The sequence below is a fragment of the Periplaneta americana genome, chromosome 8 (genome assembly GCF_040183065.1).
Source record: "Periplaneta americana isolate PAMFEO1 chromosome 8, P.americana_PAMFEO1_priV1, whole genome shotgun sequence".
NCBI lineage: Eukaryota > Metazoa > Arthropoda > Insecta > Blattodea > Blattidae > Periplaneta > Periplaneta americana.
In genome coordinates, this window is record NC_091124.1 from 83,652,899 (window position 1) to 83,678,434 (window position 25,536).

General features: G+C 33.9%; 1 protein-coding gene across 1 annotated transcript in view; it reads left to right on the forward strand.

The window, feature by feature from the left end:
- The first annotated feature begins 1,996 nt into the window (after positions 1-1,996).
- The window catches only part of LOC138704834 (short-chain dehydrogenase/reductase family 9C member 7-like), an 80,504-nt gene continuing 56,964 nt past the window's right edge, over positions 1,997-25,536 (forward strand). Inside the window, exon 1 of the mRNA XM_069833140.1 lies at positions 1,997-2,154. The gene's annotated coding sequence lies outside the window, so the exon portion shown is untranslated. The remainder of the gene's footprint in view (positions 2,155-25,536) is intronic.

The following is a 25,536-nucleotide window of genomic DNA, read 5'->3' on the forward strand; positions in this document are numbered from 1 at the left end:
AAATAAAAAGAAAGTAATTAATTAAAGCAAATTTCATTAATTCATTTTTCTTATATATATATATATATATATATGTGTGTGTTTTAATCTTCTTCCTCACAGCATATCTCTCCATCTCTTTTTTGGTCGTCCCACGTCCCTCCTTCCAATCGGTCGGTATTGATACAGTAATTTTGGTTGTCTCGAATTGCTCATCCTATCTACGTGATATAACCAATTATTACGGTAGCTTTCAATTTGTTCGTTTATAGAAACTGTCTGCAATTCTGTTCTAATTTCTTCATTTTTAACTTTGTCCATTAGTGGTGCAACCTTTGGTTCTCCTTAGAAAATACATTTCTGCACTTTGAATTTTTCTTTTTGTACTCTTCGAACTTACCCAGACTTCACTTCCATATAATAACGTTGGGACTGCCATTGTTTTGTAAAATTTCATTCTAGTTTCTTTTCTTGTTTTATTTCTTAATGTCTTATGGATGGTGCTGCATATCATCTTAAATCTGGACAGTTTAGTGTCTATGTCTTTTTAATTTCCTGAGTAGACACTCATTTCGCAACCTAAATATTTATAATTGGACACCTGCTCCAAGGGTTGTTCATCAATTATAATTTTTGATATTATTTGCATTTTTCCCAAGAAGGCCATTATTTTTGTCTTACTTTTCGAGATTTTAAAGTTATAGTTCTTCGCTATCTGATTTAATATATGGAGAGAGTATTGTAAGTCATTTTCGGTTTTCTGTATTAAAACCACGTCATCTGCATATAATAAAATATTTATTTTTCTTTCTCTGTTTATTTTTATGCCTGGGTTAATAATGAGTTTCCATTTTTGAATAATGTCATTCATATAAATATTAAAAAGAGTTGGCGACATGCTACACCCTTGTCTAACTCCTTTATTTACTATTATTTCTTCTGTTCTGTCATCACCTGTGTTAATGATTATTTTAGAATTTATATACATATTTTTCACTACATCTATTAAGTGTTGAGGGTATCCTTGTTCTTTCATTATAAACCATAACTTTTTTCTGTTTACTCAATCGAAAGTCTTTTCAAAGTCTATAAATGCGACATGAGTTTCGAGATTAAATTCCTTCCTCTTCTCAAACATCTGTTGCATGATAAACACATTATCAATTGTGGAGCGTCCGGGTCTGAAACCATTTTGTTCCTCCTCCATAAGAACTTCTGTTATTATTCTTAGCCTTTTATTTACTATTCTTGTATAGATATTGTATATTGCATTTAAAAGGCTGATTCCTCTATAATTTCTGCAGTCTTCACGGTTTCCTTTCTTAAATAGCGATATAACTTCTGCTATTTTCCATGATTCAGGAATCATTCTAGTTCTCCAACATTTATTATATGTTTTAATAAAAATGTAATTTCAGTTTCCTTTATTACACCACATTAAACTACCAACCTGAAATAACTTCGAAATTCTGCGTATTATTTCCATAGAGTGCAGGCACAATTCCTGAACTATTGTGCTCTGTAAACTCGAAGTTTGCAGCAGAACCATAATTCTCATAATGATCTCTAGAGAGAATATAATATATTTAACGTAGCAATGCCTCGTATGTCAGGTTCAGTCTGCCAATAATCGATCAGTATGGTAATTAAAACCTCGTAATTTCACATCTAATGGAGTTCCAAGGTTTTGTTCTCAGATTAAGAGCAATGAAAACCTCGTGATTCCAGTCTGCTGGAGATCCGAGGTTTCGAGTCTGAGATTAAAGGCTAAGGAGTTATGTGATTTTTATAAAACGTTAATATGTAGCTTCTGTAAGACTTAGAGTTACAAGGCTTTAATAGATCATGGGCAATGTTATTTGTTGCCAGGTAATGAAAAAAAAAATTACTTGTAAATGGAGTTACGAGATTTTGACCGACGATAACTGAATAAGCCATAAGCGCTCATTTCTGAGAGGCGTATTTGGAACTTCAACCTCAAGCTGTCAGCAGGTCGGATCGCCTCAAGGTCTTTGTTATAACATCGCCGTTTTCAAGGTTGATCAGGTTCTATTTACATCTCCACATACTTGTTTCTTCCGCAGTGTAGCAAATGTGAAAACCTGTGTCAAGTGGCTGAATTTCTTCTTCTTTCGCAAGACGTTTGATTTACTAGTACTCAAACACTTCAATCTGGTAAGTTCTTTACATTATCCTTTATTGTACATGTTAGCTTGATATGTTGTAGTTTTGCACTACTCACAAAATTTTAAATCGCTGGGAGCTGAAATAACTACTTTGCCACCATAATAATTATGTTCGTTTCGAAGAATTTTCAGCTCGATTCTCACATTACTGTCTGCTTGTTAGAGGAGGTGACGAGGTTATTCTCTCGAAGTGTTTCGAAATGGTATAATACCAATAAGCAATACTAGTGATAACAATGACTACTACTACTACTACTACTACTACTACTACTACTACTACTACTACTACTACTACTACTACTTACTGGCTTTTAAGGAACCCGGAGGTTCATTGCCACCCTCACATTAGCCCGCCATTGATCCCTATCCTAAGCAAGATTAATCCAGTCTCTACCATCATATTCCACCTCCCTCAAATCCATTTTAATATTATCTTCCCATCTACGTCTCGACCTTCCCAAAGGTCTTTTTCCCGCCGGCCTCCCAACTAACACTCTATAAGCATTTCTGGATTCGCCCATACGTGCTACATGACCTGCCCATCTCGAACGTCTGGATTTAATGTTCCTAATTATGTCAGGTGAAGAATATAATGCGTGCAGTTCTGCATTGTGTAACTTTCTCCATTCTCCTGTAGCTTCATCCCTCTTAGCCCCAAATATTTTCCTAAGAACCTTATTCTCAAACACCCTTAACCTCTATTCCTCTCTCAATGTGAGAGTCCAAGTTTTACAACCATACAGAACAACCGGTAATATAACTGTTTTATAAATTCTAGCTTTCAGATTTTTTTTGACAGCAGACTAGATGACAAAAGCTTCTCAACCGAATAAAAACAGGCATTTCCCATATTTATTCTGCATTCAATTTCCTCCCGAGTGTCATTTATATTTGTTACTGTTGCTCCAAGATATTTGAATTTTTCCACCTCTTCGAAAGATAAATCTCCAATTTTTATAGTTCCATTTCGTACAATATTCTGGTCACGAGACATAATCATATACTTAGTCTTTTCGGGATTTACTTCCATCCCTATCGCTTTACTTGCTTCAAGTAGAATTTCCGTGTTTTCCCTAATCGTTTGTGGATTTTCTGCCAACATATTCACGTCATCCGCATAGACAAGAAGCTGATGTAACCCGTTCAATTCCAAACCCTCTCTGTTATCCTGAACTTTCCTAATGGCATATTCTAGAGCGAAGTTAAAAAAGTAGAGGTGTGACAATGCATCTCTCTGCTTTAGCCCGCAGTGAATTGGAAAAGCATCAGGTAGAAACTGGCCTATACGGACTCTGCTATAATTTTCACTAAGACAAATTTTAATTAATCGAACTAGTTTCTTGGGAATACCAAATTCAATAAGAATATTATATTCATTTCAGTCATTCATTTATTTTATTCCATAGATCTTACATGAGCAATGAACCTTTTAGATGTGGAACATGTCAACATTTTACAATATTACAATTACAATTTTTACAAATTTTTATAGTTTTACAATTTAGTAATTTTCTACAATTTTTACAATGTTGTACAATTTTTTTTACTTTTTGGCGAGATGTAGTGAGATGAAATGAGGTCCGAGGATTCGCCAAAATATTACCCGGCATTTGCCTTTTCGGTGGGGGAAACCTCGGAAAAACCCAACCAGGTAATCAAATCAAAGGTGTTGATGCCAAGGACTCGCCATAGACCATCCGGCTTCAGTCCCACGGCTGTGGAAAACCTCGGAAGAAACCAAAGTCCAAAGGGGGATCCAACCCAAGCCCGAACGCAGCTCCGGATCAGCAGCCCAGAGAGTCTGCCGACTGAGCTACATCGATGGCTCTACTAAAAGTATACAATACATAGCCAATCAGATTATTAAATTTACAAACGCAAACGATCATTCATAAGTTGAGCTATATTATAATACAAAACAATTTAATTAAATTTAAGGCATAAACAATTCAACCAGTTGTGATATACAGAAATTGATAATACATATCATGCAAACTACTTCAAATTACAAACACAAACAATTTATCAGTAGAGCTATATAGATTACTATTCAATTTAAAGCATATACAATTCATCGGCCAAAACTATACAAATATATACAATACAAAGTAGCATACTTTCATTAAGCTATACAAATTTGTGCAATTAATATCAAGTAGATTAATTCAATTTATGATCATAAACAACTCATCAGTTGAGCTATACATATTACCATTCAATTTACATTAGGTCTATATACAATTCATCAGTAGAGCTACACAGACTAGTAATCATTTTAAGAACATATACAATTCATCAGCCAAACTATACAAACATATACAATTAAATTAGTTCAATTTACGAACTTATTTTCGTTAAGCTATACAATTCATATGAAGTAGATTAATTCAATTTATAAGCTTAAACAATTCATCAGTTGACCTATATAGTATACTATTCAATTTACAGTACGTACAATTCATCAGTTATGCTAAACAAAAAATACAATACATAGTAAACAGATTAAGTCAATATAAAAACATATTTTAGTTGAGCTATATAAAATTGTACATGTCATTTAAGTAGAATAATTCAATTCACAAGCATAAACAATTCATCAATTGTGTAGAAGGTATGAGTATGTAGAAATTTGGTTAATTCTTTTCTGAACCGTTTCTCGTTGTTCTTCAAATCTTTAAGATAATTAGGCAGTGCATTGAAGACTGTTATACATGAATAGCGAACTCCTTTTTTAAAACAGCTTAGACTAACAGAGGGTAGATGAAGATCTGATTTATGTCTTGTATTAAAATGATGAATGTCTTGATTAGTACTGAATTTATCTTGGTTCTTAATATACAGCATCATTAGGGAAAGAATGTATTCACAAGGTAAAGTCAAGATTTCTAAGTTTCGGAAAATATTTTTACATGAGGTCCTTTTATGTACACCGGTCATTATTCTTATAGCTTTCTTTTGTAAAACAAAAACGTGTTTAGCTTCAGACGAGTTACCCCAGAATATTAATCCATATTTCATTACAGAGTGAAAATATGCAAAGTATGACATTTTAAGTAAGTTTATATCACCAATAGTAGATAAGGATCTTAATGCATAACAGGCAGAGCTCAATTTACGAGTAATACATTCTATATGCGTTTTCCAGTTCAAGTGATTATCCAATTCTAAACCAAGAAACTTTGTGCTTATAGATTCTTTGAGATGAGTTCCATTTAATCGAATACTGTAGGAAACCTGAGCACTATTGTGTGTACTAAATTTGACTGCACTGGTTTTATCAACATTAAGTGCTAGTTTATTTGCATGGAACCATTCATTCATTAGATTCAGCACTGTATTAGAAGTGTTTATAAAATGATCGTATTGTTTGCTTGAAATAATTACACTTGTATCATCTGCAAATAAAATTACATGGGATGAATTGTTTATGGTCAAGGCTAAATCATTAATATAAACTAGAAACAACAATGGACCTAAAATTGACCCCTGCGGAACACCATGTTTAATATTTCTAAATTCTGAATAAGTAACTTTATGACTATTTGGTACATTTATTTCTACTTTTTGTTTTCTATTTGATAAGTAGGATGTAAACCAACCCAACATCTCATCTTTAATACCATAAAACTTCAATTTTTTTACTAATATACTATGGTCTACACAATCAAATGCTTTAGCCAAGTCACAAAAAATCCCACCTACATGTAGTTTCGAATTTAATGAATTTAGTATTTCATCCACCAAACTAAAAGCATCATTCTCTGTCGATTTTTGTTTTCTAAATCCAAACTGTTCTAAAACTAATATATTGTTGGACTCCAGGTAATGATATAATCTATTATACATAACTTTCTCAAACACTTTTGAAAATGTTGTTAATAATGATATGGGTCTGTAATTAGCAATAGTACATTTATCTCCCTTTTTGTATATTGGTTTTACTATTGAATATTTGAGTCTTTCTGGAAAAATACCACATTGCATTGACAAATTGCATAGATAGCTTAACGGATGGGATAATATTTCAGAACAAGCTTTCAGAACTCTACTTGGAATTTCATCATATCCAGAGGAATATTTTGTTTTTAGTTGTTTTATCACATGCATGATTTCTGCTGCGGTAGTGGGAATAAATTTGAGACCTAAAAACTCAGTGTTAAATGCATCAGTTAGGTAACCAAGTGCAGCATCTTCTGCTACTACTACTACTACTACTACTACTACTAATAATAATAATAATAATAATAATAATACCGGTAATAATAATAATAATAATAATAATAATAATAATAATAATAATAATAATAATATCAATAGGCTGTGCCTTATTGGTATCAAGAGGTTCGAACCTGTCTTCGGACAGCTGTCTAAACAACAGTAATATAGGATGCCCGTTTTACAGAACACAACTTTTTAACTCGAAAATACGAAGAACTTTTAAGAGAGACAAATAAATTAATGAGCACCATTTCAGAACATAATATCATATTAAGGGAAAATCATATGATGGAAAAATACCGTATTTTTACACTATTAAAGCTGTTACTAGCCAGCCGTATATTTATATTTAAAATTTAGAACACATTAATATCTGGGATTCAAAGTGGAAAGATGTAATTAAAGATGTTGTGTTCATATGAACTATCAAATAAAAGTTTGTTTTTATAAATCTTCACATTCCCTTTATTTCACGTAGATGAGGAATAAACTTTTTTCGCATTATCACTGAAAGTACATACAACTCAGCAACAATAAATTACTCTACTAATAAATAATCATTTACAGCTATTGGTTCCAAATGTAATTATTTTTAATTAAAACTGAAGGAGCTGAAGGTTTTTAATTTCTTGTCACGTTTCTAAAGCCAATATTAATAAAAAGGTATATATATCCGTACAGACGTAGGTAAATAGAATAAAAAATACAAAATAAAATTTTGACCACTTATGAAAAACGTCAGTAAAATAATACAGAATTTTTTTATGTGTATGAAAGTAAAAACACGTACAGATCCACTCCTGCTTTCTGTCGGAAACTGCTTTTGAAACATCAGTAGTTCGAGTTAGATATTCAATACCAAGCTCACTTACAAGACATATAAATAATCTGTTATGGGATGACTCCCAAATTTAGCCCTAACGAACGTATTCATTACTGTAATTTCATAGTACAGCTCATTTTATTTTTATTGATTAATAGGGATCCTATTTTAATGTAAATTTCGGTACAAGAACTTGGTTCATTTCGGTGTTATTTTACACAAAAACATGAATACGGTATCATTTCACATTTAAAATATGACTTCTTCACTTTTAGTCAAGCAAAATATATTACTGAATATTCCTAGAAGGTCTAGAAGACTGTCTCAAGAAAATGATATGAATCTTTGTACCTTTTAACAATACTTATAGTTTTCTATCGGCACTTACCTGTTATGTAGAGAAACTATTGTAACACTCTCATGTGTCAATAATATAAACTAACAGGCATCAGAAAACATTCAACTTTATATTTAAAAATAAAGTCACTCAAAATACGATTTGAATATTAGATTTATATTCCGTGTTGAAATGGGCTAACTAAAATAACGTCGTAAATTCAGCTAAATCCAATCACTGTCATGCCTACCAATAGAACAGAGGTCAGGGAACTTAACGTAACCAAAATTTGTTGTATTAATTAAGACACATCATTTAGGTGACTCTCATTAAATATATTTAGGAATAAAAATATGTATATGATTTTCACGTGCTAACTTGAAAAATTTAAAAATTAGCTTAGTTCAAGTTAACACGTGAAAATCACATACATATTTTATTCCTAAGTGATATAGTGTTAAAAGTTGTATAATGAAGATATATATTAAATATATCTTTTGGACAGTTTAAATTAAAATTTCGTTAAAAATTAATTAAAGATTTCGTTTCAAAAACATTAATTTCCAATAATTCGCCCTAAAAACAAACATTTCACGTATACACAAAATTTCACGCTATTTCGTGAACTAACACTGAAGATATTTTGACCTGGAAGGGATTGAAATATAAAATTTTTGCTTCTATCAGCTGAAAAACCGTATTTCGCAAATATAATAATAATAAAAATAAAAATAATAATAATAATAATAATAATAATAATAATAATAATGATTTATTTTAGCTGGCAGAGTTAAGGCCGTAAGGCCTTCTCTTCCACACAACCAGCAAAAAGTGTATATACATATGCATGAACTTACAAAGAATTCAACAATTTGATTTAGATGAGAGTTACATGTATACAAGAGTTATTTACGAATTAAACAACAAAATACTATGAACTATTAATTAAACACTGAAATAAACTGTGTAGCAGAATTAAATTAAAATACATAGAATGTTAATATATTTCAAATTATATTAGAAATAGAAAGAGATTATTATGAGACAATTTTGAAAATGCAGCACAATCAGGATGATGTCTAAAGAAAAAAAGCAACAGTGTAGTCTGTAATATTTTAAATCAGTATGATTGGAGTGAAATGCTAATAAGGTTATCTTTTAAGCTGTTCTTAAAGGTGTTTGTTGTCTTGCAGCCCCTAATACTTTGTGACAAGGAATTCCATTGACGCGAGGTGGATATTGTAAAAGATGAGGAATAACAAGATGTTCTATGAAGAGGTATATTTAGCGTGCCACAGATAAGTGATCTGGTATTTACGTCGTGGTTAGAGTATAGATAAGAGAAACGAGACGAAAGGTAATTTGATGTTGAGGTGTGCAGAATTCGAAAGAGTAAAGACAAAGAGTGTAAAGTTCTGCGTTCTTTAAGTCGGAGCCACGAGAGACTTGCGAAGGACGGTGATATGTGATCATATCGTCGGATGTTGCACACGTATCTTATGCACATATTCTGAGCTCGCTGTAACTTGACTGACAGTTCAGAACTTAGATCACTTAACAAAACGTCACAATAATCGAGGTGCGGCATTACTAGGGTTTGTACTAGGGTAAGTTTTAGTTGCTGGGGCAAGAAGTTTCTCAAGCGACTCAAAGAGTGAAAGGAGGAACAGATTTTTTTTATCGTTTCTTTAACTTGAAAATTCCAACTTAGATTATTATCAAAAAAGAAGCCAAGATTTTTTACGACAGATGAATAAGGGATTAGCGTGTTGTTAAGGGTAACAACTGAAAGATTACTGTTATTAAGGGAGTTAACTAAACGCTTATGTCCAATAATTATGGCTTGAGTCTTACTTGGATTAAGTGCGAGTCCGAAATTGGCCGCCCAAGTGGAGACAGTGGCTAGGTCACAATTTAACTTGTCAACCGATTCATTGATCGTATTGGGTCTGGAATGTATGTAAAGTTGTAGGTCGTCGGCATAGAGGTGATATCGGCAATACTGTAAGTTCTTTGATACGTCATTAATGTAGATAGAGAAAAGTAGTGGTCCTAATACGGAGCCCTGCGGCACTCCCGCCTTTGTGTATCGCCATTGGGAGAATTGATTATCAAGTGAAACACACTGTTGGCGGTCCCGTAGGTAGGAGTCCATCCAGCTCAAGGTATTGTCTGACAGGTGCAAAGCCTTCATCTTTGCAAGAAGCAAGTCGATATCACCAGAACCAAAGGCATTGCTAAAATCGAGAAGAGTTAGTGCCGTTACTTCACCCCTATCCATAGCTTCACGGATGTCCTCGGTCACTTTAAGTAGGGCTGTAGTAGTGCTGTGTCCATGCCTAAAATCCGATTGATAGTCATCGAGGAGTTTGTGTTCGTCGAGATAGTTCGTAAGTTGTCCGTGTACAATATGTTCTAATGCTTTTGAAAGAGTGGGAAGAATTGATATCGGTCTGTATTGGTTTACTGTAGAAGGTGTGTTAGATTTAGGTAAAGGTTTCACTAATGCCATTTTCCAGAGTGAGGGGTAGGACCCAGTCATAATAGATGCATTGAATATATGGGTGACGGTTGGCAGAATCACATCTATTATTTTATACAGGAGAGTGATATTTATATTGTCTACACCTTGGGCTTTAGATTTCATACATCGCAGCGTCTTCATTACGTCAGTCGGGTTAATGTATTTAAAGAAGAATTTATCCCATACAGGTTGGGGGTAAGATCTGAGAAATTCAAGAGTCTCTTTTTTATGTAATGGTTCAGGTGGAGCAGTGACGAAATGTTCATTTAGACTATTGAGTGACAAGTTGATGTTATCTACCCGAGGCTTTGCTTTTGTTCGACCCAGGTTATTAAGGTTACGCCACAATTCTTTCGCACTGACCGAAGGTATAATATAGTGATTTGAGAAAACTAGATGTGTTTATCGATTAACCACAGAGAGACTGTCACTGCGTATTGTGCACTATGAACCAGCCAGAGAAAAATCTCTTTGTCAAGCATATCATTCTTTCCATATTTTTAGAACAGAGGTGGTTTGCAGTTTCATCTCCTTCTATGATACTTTTCTCTGTTTCAGATTCTACTCTCACATTCATAAGTCAACACGGGTCATTCAGCTTATTTATAAATGCTATCTCTGTTTCTCCGCTTAAATTCTTGTTGTACCATATTGTGCTGTTGAGGCGTGCGAACATTTCATTACATATATTTGCTTTCTTTATTAGCAACGGTTAGTGAGGAATAACGTATGTAATTCATGTACTGTGTTGTCGAAAGAAGTGCTATGGTATGTTATCCGCACAGTTCATTGTTCTCAGTTTGTTTCACTCGTAATTTTAATACTATTTTAGATATAATCGGCATTTATTTGATAACTAGCCGTACCCGTGCGCTCCGCTGCACCTGTTAGAAATAAATATAAAGTAATTACATAATTAAAATAGGACGTTTGATCCAGGGAACATTCGTGTTTGATAGAAGGACAAATCGTTTAATATATTATTTAATTTAAATTGTATTTAAATAATTAAAATGCGGCCATTTTGGCCCAGAGAGCAATCATTTGGTGCAATGATAATTCCTTTAACATGTTTCTTAATTGTTATTACATGCAACCATAGTTTAATGAAGATTGACATATCATTTAGTTTTAATGTGTATACTTTATATTACTTGCTATATGTTTCAGAAGTTATTGTAATAACATTGTAGAATTATATCCATCTAGAGAAACTACACTTTCCAATGGTGAAATAATAATTAAACAATTAATTAGCTTCCGATATTACTTCATACTAACACAGAAACATTCTCTGTAGGCTAGGTTTAATAGCTTTCGATTGTTGTTGTCTAAAGCCCCTTATAGACGAAGTCACTTTTTTATTTCAGTATGGAGCATATTTAGATGGCGTTGTTATTGTAATTTTAAAACTCATTTATCTCATTAAATATCAGTCCTATCAAAATTTTGTATAGAATAAAACTTATCGGAAATTATTTTTAATGAAATGTTTGTTATGTAACATTTTTCATGAACATGAATACTAAGGGAGATATTTCGATTTATTTAATTCAAGCGCCCTTATAACCCCCCCTTTTAAATAAAGTATTTTGAATCCCATATAGCCTAAAATCTAAGTTACAACGAACTTAATTTATATTCCAATTTTCATATAAATCGGTTCAGCCATTATCGCGTGAAAAGGTAACAAACTTCCCGACAGACAGACAGACAGACAGACATACAAACAAAAATTTCAAAAAAGCGATTTTCGGTTTCAGGATGGTTAATTATACATGTTAACACCAATTATTTTTGGAAAATCGAAAATTACCAGAAAAATTTTGGCTACAGATTTATTATTAGTATAGATTACAACCAAGACAATAGTAAACGTAAAGATAATTTGACTAAATTAATAACTTTGTCTTATTTATTTCTTAATTTCATTTTTTCATAATTGCAATTTGAATGTTAATGAGTAGACTTCGTGGAATTGCCACGGGAATCGCAAGGTTTACTGCGCACGCGGTATAGACTGTATGAGAAGGGGACGTGCAAAGGATGAAGTATGCCTCTTATGTAAACACAGAGCAGTATACTGCGGTTACAATACAACCTGTATCCTGTATTCAAGAAATATAATGAATGACCATTGAAGTAGGAAATGTCTAAACATGTAAATACACAATTATTTATAGTGAGATGTATTAACTCTTAAATGTAAGATACTCACATCATCCTTGAATATATGCATTGCAGTGAAGAGTTACGTAGGCCTACATTTTGAGCTACTGCAAAGTGAATCTCCTCCGATGGTATTATTATTATTATTGGGTTATTTTACGACGCTGTATCAACATCTAGGTTATTTAGCGTCTGAATGAAATGAAGGTGATAATGCCGGTGAAATGAGTCCGGGGTCCAACACCGAAAGTTACCCAGCATTTGCTCATATTGGGTTGAGGGAAAACCCCGGAAAAAAACCTCAACCAGGTAACTTTCCCCGACCGGGATTCGAACCCGGGCCACCTGGTTTCGCGGCCAGACGCGCTGACCGTTACTCCACAGGTGTGGACTCCTCCGATGGTCACTCAAACAGTTTTTATATTGGGAAAATGTACGTTCAACATCACACGATGTAATAGGTGCATATTTGAAGAACGGGAAGTCACTACTTTTTAGTACACCAACTTCAGACTTCTTGTCGTGACATCATTTATAATACGAAGTTGTGAATAGGCAGAATTTTTAGCAATAACGTTTCTCAACTTACATTTAACTTTTTCTGAAATTAGTGAAATGCTATTTTGGATAACGGTTTGTGATACGTTATCCACTATATTAAGGGCTTCTGAGAGTTGTAGTTTAGACGATTCTAACAGGATGATGCTATTGGACACGATTTTAAAATTATTAGAATCAATGTACAGAATAGTATCTTCGAAAAAAAATGTTATGTTTTATTTAACGACGCTCGCAACTGCAGAGGTTATATCAGCGTCGCCGGATGTGCCGGAATTTTATCCCGCAGGAGTTCTTTTAAATGCCAGTAAATCTACTGACATGAGCCGATTCTGAAATATTATATTACGGCATGTTTGATTGAATTCTTGTCTGCACTGAACAAATGTTAAGCTTTGACTATTCCAACCACAGTAATGCAAAAGCAAGTGCTTACATAAGTATACATTAGCTGTAGCTGCTCCATCTATTTGGACCGGTCACAACTCTTAACATCAACTGCTTATACTACGAGACCGGGCGGTCGCTCACCTCCTCTATACTACCGTACATCGCAACTTGATAGCATGCTGCGTGTGGCAATTCAACGAAGTCTATTAATGAGGTAAATTGAAGAAAACTTTAACTTAAAAATAACAATGAAAGCTAAAAATTGTTCCCATGAAAGTAAAATCAATCCTATAACAGGCCAAAGCGGCCCAGAGAGTGGAGGGGGGTTAAGGTTCCCACCTTTACAGCCAATCGGCATGTGAAGTTAGTAGGAATGTCAGTCCTACGTGCCCGCCACCTTTACCCCCGAGGAAATGCCCCTGGTACTCATTTTTGTGTTAAGAGGAGTAGACTCCGCGGGTGGAAATATTAGAGCAATAGTATAATCCATGATCCCTTGGGAATCGAACCCGCGACCTTCCGACTTGCAGCGTTACGCCTTAACCGCGCGCACTTCCCCCATTCCAAAAGAATTGTTTCCATATTCGCTATAAAGACTTTAGACTAAAGCTTGATATTCATTACTTATTTACAAATGACTTTTAAGAAACCCGCAGGATCATTGCCGCCCTCACATAAGCCAGGCATCCGTCCCTATCGGGACATTTCACGATAAAGCAGACATAAATATAAACAAATTTATGGGCTCTTCCCATCAAGTGAACATTATTAATAATAAAATATGTTACTAGAACTTCGTTAATCTGATAATACTGCGTAAAAGAAACACACTGTGACGGTTCATTCCTCTAGTAGAGTGGAGTGAGTTATGAGTACGAGTAGGCTACGTTTTGCACCATAATTGATAACCTTTCTAACTGCACTATAAAAATCACATGACTTGACCGTGTCTGCGTAACTATGCTGTTTATTATTAGTACAGGTATTCTAGTTGTAATCTGTGGTTGTATTTGCATACTGCTCTGAATAAGTAAGTACGTGTAACATGTTGAATACAAACTAAATCTTGGGTTATGTTAGTCACAAAAATGAAACATTTGTCAGTTCCTGAAACATGTATAATATTTACTGAACTTAATACTATATATACTGACTGCCATCAGCCATAAATTAATTTTAAATTTATAAACAGTTTTTAAGTATTACTGTGACTAACGTAACATTAAAATGATGTTACGTTAATCACGCCTCATGTTGAAGAGTTATAAGCTGACAGACGTACTCTTTTCATGTCAAAGTCTTGCTGTCGTTAAGCACTTTAATAGTGGGTTTTAGAGCATAGCAAACAATTCCAACGGGAGAAAGCAGGACAGTCGTGCACTTAGGACTGCAGATAAAATAGCCGAAGAAAGGCATAAAGCGAAGGAAGGTATGAGATGATACAGAGAAAGAGGAATAAATAATGAGTTTAAGAATAAGAAAGCAGAAGTAGGAAAAATCTGTAGGAATATGAAACAGAAAAATGCTATTTAAAGAGCAGATGTCCATAGCTATTCATTTTCCATACAAATCAGCACAAACATTTGGGAAAACTGTAAGAGGAGTTAACTCTTCATTTTATTTATTTTAGTAGGTTATTTTACGACGCTTTATCAACAGCTTAGGTTATTTAGCGTCTGAATGAGATGAAAGTGATAATGCCGGTGAAATGATTCCGGGGTCCAACACCGAAAGTTACCCAGCATTTGCTCATATTGGGTTGAGGGAAAACCCCGGAAAAAACCTCAACCAGGTAACTTGCCTCGACCGGGAATCGAACCCGGGCCACCTGGTTTCGCGGCTAGATGTGCTACCGTTACTCCACAGGTGTGGACTTTAACGCTTCATTTCCAGCAAGTCCATGCAAGGGAAAAGTTGTGCTGAAAAAGCTTGTTGTGTGGAAAATGAGGAACAAACAAAAACTAACGGAGTGGACTTCATATCAGAAGAGACTAAAAATTGGTACAAGACTTTTATCAATACGATTATATATCACGTCAGTGTCCTGGCAAGAAAGACTATAAAATTGTACCAAATCCAGAATAAAAAAGTAGTTAAAGATTCAAATATGGGTCTTGATGTTAAATTTGAAAGAAGGGTTTCAGTTATTCGAGTCAGAATATCCCCATATAAAAATTGGCTTCACAAAATTTCAGGAATTCTAATCACTACATGAAGAACTGTCATCATGTAATTATACATCTATATGCTGCTGTCCTTATTGCCCTATTAAATCTTTCAATCTTATGGTCTAACACAAATATAAAACAAATTAATTCAGTGTTTTATATATTTACATAATGTTGTGTCATCTTACAAACATTTTCACCCTCATAGGGGCATCTTCAGGTACAAAGTATTTACAACATCAAAGTCTAAAATCAATTGAAAGAATCTGACCACATGTTTTAAAAATAATGATCTTAGTGGAGTAATATTATGTGTAAAATATCCAGCATACTGTGCAAATAGAACAAATATTAGATTGATCATACAAATTATACATTAAAGCATAACCTGGTCGAATGTTAAAATCACAGGCCTAAATAGGTCATAATTGTATATTACGTTGATAAAGAATACAGCATAATTATAATTTAGTGCTAAAACACAAAAGTTGAGTCTTAATACATTAATATCATGAAGAGCTATTAACTATTTATTTATTTATTTTATTTATTTATTTATTTAATAATAGCATATACATAAAAACGTTACATTAAAATACCCCGAAAGAGCAAAGCTCGTGTTCGGGGACAGTTCCGTTACATAGATATACATACTTTGTAGACAAAATACTTAAGAAAAAAGCTCACATAAAGATTGTAATAAAATTAGTAAATAATAATACTAATAATAACTGAGTGAAAAAGAGACGATGTTTAGATTGATGGATTAATATTAAATTATTATTAGTAGTATAATTAGTGCAGGTCATGTTGATATAGTAACCAAGATAAAATAGAAAAATACACTTAGGAAAGAAATAAACTTATTTTACAATACATGGTACATAATATATATACAGGGAGGTCTGTCATATAAATTTTTTAATTCTGGATCTGAAAATTTCATTGCTTAAAGTAGTCAATTCTGGATGAAATTTTATTATCGAATTATATAGCCGTGGACCATAATTTGTACTGTGTAGTAAAGCAGCAGATGTGAAATATTTAGGTTCAACTAATTTAAGAATTTCATTTCGTCTTGTATTATGAGCATGTGGCTGAGCTACAAATTTCATTTTATTTTTATGATAGAATTTCATTAAAGAGTTTTTATAAATTTGGTCAATTCTAAAAACATTCAATTCAGAATGGATCAAATTTGTTGGATAATCCAGTCGCCTTTTCAAACAAATTTTGATTATACGTTTTTGCAACATAATTAGAGGAAAAAGAGCAGTTTTTGTAATGCCTCCCCATCCAATTATACCATATTGGATAACAGATTCAACTATAGCCAAATAAACCAAACGTAATACATGAGTAGGCAAGTAATGGCGAAGGTTTACAAATTTGTAAATTGTTTTACGTATCCTATTACATAAAAAGGTGATTTGTCTATCCCATTTCAAGTGCTGATCAACAATAATTCCCCAGGTATTTCACATCTACAGATTCTTTCAGGCAAGGGCATTTACAGGTTGTAGAGAGTTTACAAAATGAGTTGTGGATTATTAATTTTAAATGAGAAAGTGATTTCAATTTGTTCAATCCAGAGACTGTTAAAGAAAATGGCACCAAAGTAGTTTTAGTTATATTTAGAGATACCAAATTTGCATCAAGCCAGTTTTTGATCAAATTTATACCTACATTGGCATGTTTATAAATGTCCTCCCAAGTTAAACCACTGAAAATCACCACCGTATCAGCGTAAGAATAACAGGAGCCATTATGTACTTTCAAATCAATGTTTAATAAATCATTAATATATATTAAAAATAGAATAGGACCTAAAATTGTTCCCTGAGGGACACCTATATCAATATTTACATTTTCACTGATATTATCATCAATTTTGGTTACCTGAGTTCTTTTGTTTAAGTATGATTGAAATAACTTATGCGCAATACCCCTGACTCCTATATCAAATAATTTGTTCAGAAGTAAACGATGGTTAACCGTGTCAAAAGCTTTCCTTAAATCTAAGAAGATCCCTAAACATTTAGAACCGTTATCCAACTCCTGCATAATTTTACCAGTGACTTCAATAATTGCGTCATCCGTAGATAATTTATTTCTGAAGCCATACTGATGTTTGGAGAGAATTTCATTTTTCTCTAAGTAATTTACTAATCTGTTTTTTAAACATTTTTCTAATATCTTTGAGAAGCTAGAGAGCAAGGATATAGGTCTATAGTTATTCAGACTTTTTCTTTCCCCTGACTTATGGACCGGTACAACTACAGCATTTTTCAGAGATTCTGAGAAAACTCCTTGGGTGAGACATAGATTGAATACATAAACAAGCGGTTTTAATATATGTTTAATGATAATCTTTAAAGTGTTATTTGTAATTTTGTCGATTCCCGGTGAGACATTATTTTTTAAGGATTTAACAATATTATAAATTTCTTCTTCGGTTACTGGTGATAAAAACATGGAGGAAGATGCGTGCTTATTATGGCCACTGCAATAATTTTCCGTGTTAAATGCCGATTTGTTGATGTTCGATGCAATGCTATGTCCTACTTTTGAGAAATATTTATTAAATTCATTAGCTATGTCTTTTTCGTTTTTAAATATTTCTCCCTCTTCATTTAAAATCTCTGATATGATACTATTTTGGTTCACATTTACGTCTGTGGCTTCATTAATAGTTTGCCAAAATTTCCTAGGATTATTTCGATACTTCTTAAATTGAGATTGATAATACTGAGTTTTCATGTTTCTTATAATAAGAGTTAAGGTATTTCTGTATTTTTTTGTAATAATTTATTAGATTTATATTATCAGGTTCTTTTCTAATATTTCTGGCTAATTTGTCTCTTATACGGATTGACTTAATGATACCTGTGGTGATCCAGGGTTTTATTTTTCTTAATTTACAAGATACTTTAAGGTAAGATACATCTATGCTTATGTCTATATAATTAGATATTAAATTTTGGAATACTTGAAAGCATAATTCAGCATTTTCACAGTTAAGCACGGGATCCCAATTTTCTTTTTCTGTAAGCGATATTAGCTTATTGTAATTTATGCTTATTTTTATATGGAGAGGATACTGAGATGTATTAGAGTTTTTAATTCCAATTTCAAATAATGCAATAACTGCATAGTGGTCGGTAATAGCACTACACAAAACAGCAGGTACAAATTTCCAGTTACACTTTGTTTTAAAAAATATGTGATCAAGGCAAGACTTAGAATCAGGCCGAGTAATAGAGTGTAAAAATTTGACAAATACATATTCGTGTAAGATATTCATGTACCTATTGCCAGTACTGTCTAATTTGTCTTCTAGACTTTGTATGTTAATGTCTCCAACAATTATTTGATTGCTTGTGTCTTTAGAATTAAACAAAAATAGTTCAAAATTGTCTAAAAATTAATTTATACAATTGTTTGGGGATCTATATATCGCCACAATGGAGAATGGAGTGTTATTACATATAAAATTAAGACGAATAGAATTACATTGTGGGATATCTACATGTACTATTGTGACATCAATATTATTTTTGCAGTAGACAACTAAACTATCGCATTTATTATATTTATTCGTTTTGACAAACTTTTTATAACCTGGTAAATCATAACCAGAGTCATGATATAACCAAGCCTCCGTCAATATAATGAAGTCGAAAGGATTATTAAAATTTTGCATAGTGGCACAGAATTCCAGGAAATGTTTATTTAAGCTGCGTATATTTAAGCATATTTTAGACACATTATGCTATTGCAATACACTTTCATTAATAATTACATTAAAAACATATTGCGTAAACGTGTGCATCAACATATTGAACAATAATGAATATGTTATAAGATTATTTGCAAACGTATCACTAACGTTGAGTCGTAAAATAATCTGAAGTCAAATGTTGTAGTTGGCTTGCTGATGGGGCAAGTAAGATGTTTTTATATTCATGTGTTAACCATAGTATGCTCAACTATAATAGACATTCGGGAGTAGCTATCTATGGTATATCACGATGCACAAGTGTCTTTAAATGTTAAGTTAAAACTGATGTTTTATGCTGTAATCATGTCGGTTGGAATGAATGAGATGTTCTCGGTGTCCATGTGGTACTATTGTGTACTCAATTTATATGTTGAGAATCGGAAGCAAAGTGTAGATACTGGCTCGTGCGTCTATTTACGACTCTACGATGAGCCGTAAGTAGACGCACTATAGTATATATGTTTTTTTAAATTCATTAATAATTATTATTTTAATAATCTTACAATAATGCACGATTAATCCCTTTGTTCTTATAAGGTGGAAATATTATTTCATTAAAGTTGAACTTCTATCTGCTGTAATTATATTTATATTATTGTTGGTTATTGATAGATTTTACATTTGGGTGCACCGATACATTTTATTTTAGGGGGCCCGAAATTTCATTTTTGCAGGCGGGCCCGTATCACATTCTTTATGCCACTGAATTAGAAGCCTATTGTATAAATAGAAGTGACATTTAAAACATTTCATTTAATTCCATCAACAGAGCTTTATGTACTAACTAATATCGTATTAATATAAAGGTACCAGCATTATTATATTTCATGTACGTATCCGCAATTTATATACGATTCCTACATTATCACTGTGAAATATCCCTATCCTGTGCAACATTAATCCAGTCTATCATCATATCCCACCTCCCTCAAAACCATTTTAATATTATCCTCCCATCTACGTCTCGGCCTCTCCAAAGGTATTTTCCCTCCTGCCTCCCAACTAACACTCTGTATGCAATATTTAGCAATTTTTTCACTTCACGAATGGATGCAGCTTCATCTTCAGAGAATGCAGCAACAACTTCACTTAACTTTTCCAAGTTCTCGGCGTAGTATAGGCCAGCAGAAATCCATGTTCCTCATCTTGTTTTATTTATTTTATTTTATTGGGTTATTTTACGACGCTTTATCAACATCTAGGTTATTTAGCGTCTGAATGAAATGAAGGTGATAATGCCGGTGAAATGAATCCGAGGTCCACCACCGAAAATTACCCAACATTTGCTCGTATTGGGTTGAGGGAAAACCCCGGAAAAAAACCTCAACCAGGTAACTTGCCCCGACCGGGATTCGAACCCGGGCCACCTGGTTTCGCGGCCAGACGTGCTGACCGTTACTCCACAGGTGTGGACTCTCATCTTGTTAAAATGGGCTCTGGAGGCAAAGCGAGTCCAGAGGCAAGAGCCTTGAAGAGTTTAATTGAAGATGGAGCTTCGAGAAAAAATGTTTATGTTGGATATTAATTTATCTATATCAAGAAATAAACTGCAAATCTCTTCTGCTATTCTGTGAAAACCATGCGCCAAACTTGTTAGATGAATCATTTCAGGGAATAGAACCTTTAAAGTATCACCAGCCTTCTTCATGTATGGGGGTGCATTAGATAAGAAGAGGAGGACATCTTTATATTTTATACCGGCAGACGAAAGTAAGTTCAAAGAATTTGTGAACAATTGAGCAATGCTTGTACTGTTCGCTTTTTCCAATTCCTCTGACAACAGCAAAAATGCTTCAAGTGCTGTAACCTCCACAGGTTCCATCACTCCAATAATTACGCTGGCAATATGTTTTTTCCTGCAATCCGTGGTTTCATCAATGGAGATCCAGATTTTTTTATCATTTACTTCATTGCGAATGCGTTGATTTGTATTTTCGTTGATTCCCTTGGAATACATTCTAATGTATATTTTTGTAAAAAGTTTTTCAATGACTGATTTTCTAATTTCCAAAAAGGGATGCCAGCATCAATGTTTTGCACAAATCTAACGAAAATTGTGATTGTTTGCTAGATGTGGCGAATGCTGTAGAAAGTACTGTCATTTTATTTTCACCACTCTTTGAGGCAATTGCAGATATACGCTTCGTAGTTGACACATGTTGACTTATAAAATACTTTTTTTCGTGATTAACTGTCTTTTCACAAACCTTACATAACAAAACAGTTGCATCGGTCAGGTACCAAATTCACTAACGTAAGCATGAAGTTTACTTTTCAATGGTTTACTGAATTTAGGCATTCTAGCTAACCGGCTTTATCCCTACGTGACAAACTTCTATGAAAACGGGCTTTATATTTAAAATTATAAAGCTGATTGTTGGCATCGTGAAGACATGCCATTATGTTTGTAACTGTGGATTGTCGATTATTATTCATACATACATACATACATACATACATACATACATACATACATACATACATACATACATACATACATACATACAAGTGTTCTACCCATGGGCAGGTCTTTCACAGCAAACCCAGCATTCTCCAATCTTTCCTATTCTCTGCCTTCCTCTTTGCTTCATCATAATATGATCCATATATCTTAATGTTGCCTATCATCTGATATCTTCTTCTACCCCGAACTTTCTTTCGTTCACCATTCCTTCCAGTGCATCCTTCAGTAGGTAGTTTCTTCTCAGCCAGTGACCCAACCAATTCTTTTTCCTCTTCCTGATCAGTTTCAGCATCATTCTTTCTTCACTCACTCTTTCCAACAGAGCTTCATTTCTCATTCTGTCTGTCCATGTTTCTGTCCCATACAATGCTACAATACATACAAAGCACTTCACTAGTCTCTTCCTTAGTTCTTTTTCCAGAGGTCTGCAGAAGGTGCTCCTTCTTCTATTAAAAGCTTTCTTGGCCATTACTATCCCCCTTTTGACTTCCTGGCAGCAGCTCATGTTACTACTTATGGTACACCACAAGTATTCACACAAGTTTACCTTCTTTATTTTTCTTCCTATGACCTTGGTCTTCGTCTTGTTTGCATTTATCTTGATCCCATACTGCTCACAGCTGTCATTTAGATCCAGAAGTGTACCCTTTAGTATCATCTACTCTTCTGCTAATATCAGCAGCAAATCTTATGCGCTTTATTCTTCTGCCTCCTTCTATTACTTCTCCCATGTTCTGAAAACAGTTCTTTACTAAATTCTCCAAGTAGATGTTGGACAGGGTAGGTGATGAAGGGCATCCTTGACGTACTCCTCTACCAATTTCACGCAATTAACTTAACAGTGCAATTAAACATAAGAAAACATTTTGTTTAGAAAATATGACATAACATAATTTTTCTTTCGTGTGAATATTACTTCTCTGTTATAACCTTCAGCTCGCACATTGTTAGAATGATACGTAGTTGTATCCTCGTGACATGTCGGCACGACACGAAGAATCATGACTAAATTACACGAAGTTAAAAATTTTCTCTCTTTTCTGAAGTTCAGAAATTAGAACTGTTTGTGGATATATTTATACCCATTCTGCTGTCCTCTGAACACTGAGATTAGGTCCCCTATTCCACCTTATTGAAGACAATGTAAATTACTTTTAGAAAAAGCGAATTGTATAAAAACTTTTATGTTCACTGATCTTATGTCCCGAGATACGAATGCAAATGTAAGTGTTGTTATGTAATCACGCAGTTGTATAGAGACAGAAAAGGAAAACAGAGACATAGAGGGAGAGACAGAGCGAGTTGTTAGTTAAAACGTTGCTGTCGAAGTAAGCCTGCTGTGTTCATTGATTATATTATATCATGTTACTTACTTACAAATGGCTTTTAAGGAACCCGGAGGTTCATTGCCGCCCTCACATAAGCCCGCCATAGGTCCATATTCTGTGCAAGATTAATCCAGTCTCTACCATATTTCTCTTCTCTCAAATCCATTTTAATATTATCCTCCCATCTACGCCTCGACCTCTCCCAAGATCATTTTCCCTCCTGTCTCCAGACTAACACTCTATATGCATTTCTGGATTTGCCCATACGTGCTACATGTCCTGCCCATCTCAAACGTCTGGATTTAATGTTCCTTGTTATGTCAGGTGAAGAATACAATACGTGTAGTTCTGCGTTGTGTAACTTTCTCCATTCTCCTGTAACTTCATCCCTCTTAGCCCCAAATATTTTCCTAAGAACCTTATTATCAAACATCTTTAATCTCTGTTCCTCTCTCAAAGTGAGAGTTCAAGTTTCACAACCATACAGAACAACCGGTAATATAACTGTTTTATAAATTCTAACTTTCAGATTTTTTTGACAGCAGACTAGATGACAAAAGCTTCTTAACCGAATAGTAACAGGCATTTCCCATATTTATTCTGCGTTTAATTTCCTCTCGAATGCCATTTATATTTGTTACTGTTGCTCCAAGATATTTGAACTTTTCCACCTCTTCGGAGGATAACTGTCCAATTTTTATATTTCCATTTCGTACAATATTCTGGTCACGAGACATAATCATGTACTTTGTCTTTTCGCGATTTACTTCCAAACCTATCGCTTTACTTGCTTCAAGTAAAATGTTTTCTCTAATCGTTTGTGGATTTTCTCGTAACATATCGTCATTGTTTCTGTAATAACTCCTATGTGCAAAATATAACAATTTTCAATAGGAAGAAAAAACACATTTATTCATCCTATAGCAGCCGTACATAGGAGACTGTGAATTCTTACATTTTCGAAACAAAGAAATATAATTACATATAGGAGATTTTATTATTTGCCGTATCACTATTTAAGTTATTTAATAGAGCAAAAATCTGAAAATCGATAAATGTCACATAGGAGTCACTGTAGGAACAACGACGATATTCACGTGATCCGCATAGACAAGAAGCTGATGTAACCAGTTCAATTCCAAACCCTGTCTTTTATCCTGAACTTTCCTAATGGCATATTCTAGAGCGAAGTTAAAAAGTAAAGGTGATAGTGCATCTTCTTGCTTTAGCCCGCAGTGAATTGGAAAAGCATCAGTTAGAAACTGGCCTAAACGAACTCTGCTGTAAGTTTGACTGGGACACATTTTAATTAAGCGAGCTAGTTTCTTGGGAATACCAAATTAAATAAGAATATTATATAAAACGTCTCTCTTAACCGAGTCATATGCCTTTTTGAAATCTATGAATAACTGATGTACTGTACCCTTATACTTCATTTTTCTCCAATATCTGTCGAATAAAAAAAAATCTAATCAATAGTCGATCTGTTACGCCTAAAACCGCACTGTTGATCCCCAATAATTTTATCTGCGTACGGAGTTAATCTTCTCAAAAGAATATTGGACAAAATTTTGTACGACGTCCACAAAGGTGATATTCCTCGAAAGTTACCGCAGTTAGTCTTGTCCGAGAGACTGTTCATGGAGGGGTGGTTTGTTTATCCCTCACCCCATGAGGAACCTATTACATGCGCTATCGAAGAGAGTAAGGTAACCCGTTTTGCTTCCGCTTGCTTCGTTGCATCAGTGGCGGACGTCTTTTAAATATAATACTGAGTTGAACATATTGTTACGTAACTAATTATGTATTTCTACTGTTAGTAAGAAACACTGTATAAACGTGTTTAAACGCCCAAAAGTCACTTTAACATGTCACTCATCCTTTGCAATGTTAGTGTGTCAATTTACAAAATATAATATTGCATCATTGTTACGTAGATTAATTTGAAAGTCCTAATATCAATCTTCACAGCAAACTCGAAATAATGACGTATCAATAAACATCTTACAAACCTACAGGCTTATCCAATTTGCAACACAATTAATTTACACTTTTACTATGTGTACCCATACATGGAGATAATCCCAAAGACTTCAGACACCTCATCCTCTGAACCAGTGTATTAATATCTGGTTTTAATCCAGATGATCACAATCGCAAAACTGAAACTAAGTTATAGTCAGTTATCCTAGAACATGACGCGTGCTTGATTGTGTTCATCTTAGAAAATAATTGTTCGCAGCTGTATGTCGAACCAAACATACAGATAAAATATCTAGCAAATAAACGTAACTGAGGGAAATAAATCTCAGACAGAGACTTATATAATTCGAATCCATTTCCCCCCGCTACATTTAACTTGAGTGCTGTACTGTTCCACAAATTAAACAGTCTTTCCCTCATGAAGTGGACAAAAGTAATCGTCTTCCCATTGCTGATGGTAGTGATTTCCAGACGAAGAAGCCATTTTTAAGGCGAAGATTACAGAGTTACCTGTCATCCTATCTTCCGCGAACGCCACAGACGTATCACAAGCAGTGTTTACGTTTGAATCCTACCATCGAGCGTATTCCGAATCTCAGCGCTGAGCAATCTGATGGCATCACGGTGT